Here is a 6000-nt window from a genome sequence, read left to right on the forward strand (position 1 = left end):
TCGTGTTTGATGTGGGTTTCCGGTCCGGCAGTGCGCGGCACTTCGTCGGTAGTCAACTTCGGGGCGACCATAACTACTTGGTGTGCATACACCATACGGCGGTTCCGACGAGCCGGAATCACACTGAAACCGCAAAAGCCCGTGAATGAAAGATCGGCCACACTACCGGACTGCGAGGGAGCACCTGCATTCTGCTGGAGATAGTGTTTCCATTAGCGCACGGTGAACGGTGGAGCACCGGAGGCCGTACTTCCTGCAGAGGGATCAAAAGGAAGTGAGAAACACAATAAGGAAAACTCCACAGATCCTGGCGTCAACAACACCGGGAACCGGGCTCTTCCGGGAACTGGAGGACCTTTCACGAGGGATACGCGCATTTTTCGGGAGCAGCATCTAAAGCAACGCGCCGAAAGCTGACCCTTCCGGTTCTCACGTCTTAGTGGGCGATAAGATGGGATTGGCCCTTCCGGGGCGTACCGCTATTTGCGATGTGGATGGATGGTAAACACTAACTAATCGTGACTAATTCGGGGATCTTTGGCCTCGTGCCCGAGCTTTAGTGGACATGTCGCATAAATGTTATGGTGCGGAAGGCGAAAAAGGTTGGCAGATTTAGACGCTACCTATCTGTCAGAGCCAAAGGATTGGAGGAGGTCTCGAGACGTTTTTCAATGTAATAATCGGTTTATTGCAAGTTTGTTTATTAATCTTGCCAGTTTTTGCAAACAAATTGACCACTGGTCCACTTTTGGAGCCTGTTTCCATTTTGTTGCGTCACGCTGCTAGGCTTAACTGTTGAATAAACTTTTTCGTACAACATTTTTGCAGCATAAATGATTGCGAGTGTTTGGTTGATTGGTATTCAACATTCGCCGTCGCAGATTATGGACAGCAAGTTCATAATTCGTTACTCGTAAAGTTTTTCCATGTCTTTTGTTGCGAGATTTACGAAATTCCTTCGCCACTTCTCGCACAGAAAAACTTTCGTAGCGTTCTGCTTCCCGCATCAAACAGCATCGAACACCAAACACCAACATACAAGCCAACCTACCTGTTGATTCCTGACAAGAATTGAGGAAATTGCTCAAGCGTAGAGCAAATGACTGTAGAAAATGGTGAAATGTTTCAATATTCAAACCAATATCAAACCAATATAAAAACATCAATCGTCTCAGAGTGTTTTAATGCAACGCCCGACCCGACGGAATTTAAAGTATCACCCTGAGGAAGGCTCCAAGACCGACACTGACTCAGTAAGTTTGAAGCGATTTTCGAGTGTTTCAATAATAAGGAGCAATTGTACGAACCTGAATGGGACGTGACTTACTTCCATTCCACTCCATCAGCGCTAATGTTTGACCGAACAACTTTTTGTTCTCAAAAACCCATAAGTCGAAGTATTGATTGGCCACAACTTTTCAAACAAATGGCGAGTGGAATTTCGATGAAGTATTATGTCTTTGTTTGGGAAGTTTCTCGTTTCTCAAACATAGACAACCGTTAAAAAGTTCTTTCGGCCCTACGTTGACGTGTGACGTGTGACGTTCGTAAACAGGTTGTTTTTGGCAACCACTCTTTAAGCTTCAAACCGTGGGAGAGGCTCGCCTACGCGATACATTTGCACCGGGAGAGATGCAAATCGAACCCGGGGAATTATTCCGGGTGTCGTTATGGAAATCTACAGTTTGCCACTCGCCGTTAAAGGCCCCCCCCCCCTTTCGGAAGTAATAAGTCCGGCAAAAGTTTCGCCACTTTGTTCCCTTGATGTTGGACATCCATCAGTCGCGGGAGCTCGCAAATGCCCAAGTTGCAACTGTGCGAACCGAACCGACGGATAACGACGTGAAGCTCCGTTTCTTGGTGGGCGTACTTTGGAGCGATTTTCATTTGCCCAAACGATTACGACCAAAGTTGCTCGTTGCGTATAATTTCCATTATTAGTAGTGGGCCCCTGCCGTGTAGCGAATCTTTCCGCCCACCTCGATGTCGCATGTGCGGGCTTTTGAGCGGATAGGAGTTTTGTCATTTGGAATAATATCCTGTCAATCCATCAAACCGTGGAGCTTTATTGCAGAATTCCCAGCTCAACTTTTGGGGTCTTCGACTGCAACTGTAAGACAAATTTTAACTGACGCACAGAAGCGTGCCAATAGAACATAGGCTTACGAAGTTCTCGGGATCAAGGAATTTTTATTCAAATAAAACATTAACTTGTGAAACCGAGTCACCAAGCCGATAAGCGGCCGTTGAACGAAATGGCTAGATCGCTGACACGAAAAGCGCAAACCGAGTCGGTCATATCTCACCACAGCGACCAAAAGTGGACAGAAAGCCGGTTACTAGCTTCAGCTGCCGCCGCAGTGTACCAAGCAACCACTTCCAGCCCGGAAGTGACGGAAGGAGCTCATCATGTGATCATACGACAGCAGATGGAACAACTTTCTCACACACGGCACACGGCGCACTAGCGTAAACTTCACCTTCTAGACGAACGCAAGGCTAATGACGAAATGTTTCAAGTCCGTAGGGCCAAAGTTTACAAGGATCACACAAAAAAACAACAAACCAAGCAAACAGACAAGTAAAAAAACCCATGCTCCGTGCTCCGAAAGCTGCCCCGAAAGGGTGGCCGGGAATGTGAAGTTTGGCGTAGGGCAAGAAACTCTGGTTCAGGAGATTGGAAGCACGTCAATGCTCTGCTCCATCCCGCTGCTCCGTGTCGAGTTGAAGGTACGAGTTAGTTTATTCACCAAAATTTCATTAATGTGCTAATTCTCGACCAACAAGTTCATGTTTGCGGGCATAAGCGGGGGCCAAAACGGAAACGGGATCTTTAAGGGCACGAGCGACCGACGGGAGCCTCAAAATTAGTTTTGGCTTTAAACTGTTACTATTTCGTGCTCGGCCGACAGTGGCTTGGCAATTTTTTCGATGGCAACGGTGTGTTAAGGTTTTTAACTTAATTCTTACACCATGCTCGGAACCGGTCGGGATAAACAAGGAAGTGGGTAATACTTTGTTTTACGATGGTAAATGCAAATAGCCTCATATGCTCACGGTTCTCCTCCACACGACGAGTAACGACAAAGTTTAAAATCCCAAAACCCGTGCCCAACAATTAGCCACTGTTGAAGTTGTAGTCCCACGGTTAGTGGCTTGTCGAGGGATGAAGGTGGCTTAGTGTTACTATCAGCTCAGCAAAGGTGCGACTTTGTAACTATTATTGTTTGGTTAAGTTAATTGAATGAAAAGAATTCGGTTTGTTATTCCACGTTGTATGGAAACCGTATGGAATTTCCAATGGCATTATTGGCGGGTTTTACATCATCGACAATCGTTAGGATCCCACTTCCGGTGGGTGAAGGGTTTACTTTGACACGCGAATAGCTAGAGAAAGAAAACCAAACCATTTCTCTGTTTTATTTTATGTGACTCCGAAGGACGACCACGCAAGGGTTTAGCGCCGGGACCGCCGGTGATATTTTCAGGTGTTTAAAATCAGTGCTCCTATAAATTTTGCCACGTCCTGCGTCGCGCACGAGTTATCAGGTGGCGTCAGTACACTTGTGGAATGTCCCCGCCGTTCTCGTGCCGCAAGTCGCTTGACCGACCGCGAGTACATTCCACTTTTTACGACCCACCCCAGCGGTTTTGGGGGTTTTCGGCGGTGGTCTTTTATATCTTTTTCCACCAGCCCAAAGCAGAAGCAGACGGTATCTTTCTCCGTGCCACCGAGAAGGACTAGAATGGTGGCAAGCGAAAGAGCGAAAATGGACGGCCGATTCTTCGAAAGTCGCTCCCGTTGCACAGGAGAGCGCAACAATTCGGTTGGCGGTTGGTTTGCGAAAGTTTTATGTGCGGTATGCTGGTTGCGATGGTGGTGGTCGTGCGCGTGTTCCACGGAGGTGCGCCACAATCACGCCACCTGTTTACTGGCTCTCGCAGTGAATGGCGAAAGCCAGCAGCTTTGTGCTTCCTCCTGTCGTGTCTTGTGGACTTTAAAAACAACCCAGAAAATGCCATTTGCTGCAGTTCTGTGCTCTGTACGCCCGAACAACATAGAGTGATGATTAATTAAAAGGACACAGCTGATGAAGCCTGATGGACGGTGGCTGTTGATGGTTCGATTGCGAACTTTTTCGGACCAATTTAAATTTGGCATAAAAAGAACCAGACGACCATATAGACGATTATTAATCATAATTAATAACGATTCGAGCAAAACCATGATTTTAATTCCCAAGAAAGGATTTCGGTCGCTCTTTGGCGAGTGGGCCGAAACCTTCCTCCGAGACGGGCCGCATCCATTTGTCAACGCCAACACGCCGTGGCGTCGCAATAGAAAGGGACACTTCCTATCTTATTAATATCGCTTCCCGGCCAGACTGTTTGCTTGGGATGTGCCGGCAACGGCGTTCCCCAGGTCGGGATTGCGATAGATTAACTTGGCGCAACACTTTTCGGTCCGCCCAACCGCTCAATGGGTTGTGATGTATTAATTTGATTGTTTTTTTTCCTTCGCCTTCGCCTTTTTCCGCATTTTTATTTGCACGAAAAATGGTTCACCGAGCGCACCGGGTTGGGTTTGTTTTTAATTTCCAAATGCGCTCAGCTTAAGCTGATCCGCGCCATTCGTCCATGGAACTCAACGGAAAGTTAAAGCGACGAAAAGGCTCCAAATTGATGTTCGGTTAATGATTCTGCCGAAAGAAAACTCCACTCGACAGCGTAGAGAACCGTGGACCACAGGTTGAGGGGAGTGAACTTTTAACGTTGTTATTGATGGTACCGGTGCGGTCCCGACGAGCCCGTTAGTGCTCCGATAAATTAATCAATATTAGCTTCAACGAAATGAGACGCGCTCGAAGGTGTTTTGAGCAGCACGGTACCCGGCCCGGCCTGTCGGGCCTCGGGGGCCCCGAACACTAATGTACCATGAAGCAAACCATAAAGTCATCCACATCCTGTCGAAGCGATAGCGCACCGTTTTAACGCCCGGCGGCCATGAATATTTACCGTCCTCAGAGTCGAGTCTCGGTCGAGTTTTCCGCTGCATCCGTCGGCCGGTCGCCGGTCGGGTGTGTGGTCTCGTTTTCAAGAGGTGAAATTTTAATGACGGTTTTAACGCAAGCGCACGTAACCGGTGCTGACACTGATTGGAGTTGTAATCACCGGTAAATCCTTTAACCTCCGAAGCTCCGTGCGGGTCACGCAAAGTAACACGCAAGCGGTCGTTATTTTCATCGTAAACGTCACGGGTTTAGAAGATGCACCCGGGCCCGTGTTAATCACGCAAAGTGCACCACCGAATGCGGTTCCCGGTGGCCATGTTACGGCACTCCATTCAAGCACCCCCCGCAAGCTTTGAAACCGGAACCGGAGGCCTGGATCACCTGGAAGGGTGAATCTTGTTTCCGGGTGGATGGTTGTTACAAATTGCCATTAATTGAAATTAATTTGCCCGAAACCCGTTTCGGAACCCAAACTGGGACTGGATTGCTGGAGCTCGTGTAACGTCACTTTTCGGGCCACGCAATTGACGAACGCTACGCGGGTTTCCAAGTTGACTGATACTGAACAGTGTGTCCGTGTGTGTGTGAGGATCGTAATTTGGCCCCCGCTGCTGGCGGGACAGATGACGCCCAACGCCCCGAAAACTGTTCGTCACAGATTTAGGGTGTTAACTTGACGTATGCATCTGGCAGGGAAATAGACAGGCCCGAAGCCACTTACTACGCTCAGCCAGAGACGGTGCAGCCCGGTCCCGGTACTTGATTAGGATCACCCAATCACGGCCCGAAGTCATCGCCGCATCGTGGGCGGCCATGGCGGAGCGAGCCGAAACCCTTTTTCCGGGAGATTTGTCATCGGGGATTCGAGGTCGGGTTGTGGTGCGTTGGCTCAACGCAACCCAACCCAACAGGCCACCATTAACTGCGTTACGCGACCGTGGATCTAATTTGCATTTATCTGAATAATCATGATCAGATTCCCGATGGC

Source organism: Anopheles cruzii, chromosome 3, assembly GCF_943734635.1.
Source record: "Anopheles cruzii chromosome 3, idAnoCruzAS_RS32_06, whole genome shotgun sequence".
Classification (NCBI taxonomy): Eukaryota; Metazoa; Arthropoda; class Insecta; order Diptera; family Culicidae; genus Anopheles; species Anopheles cruzii.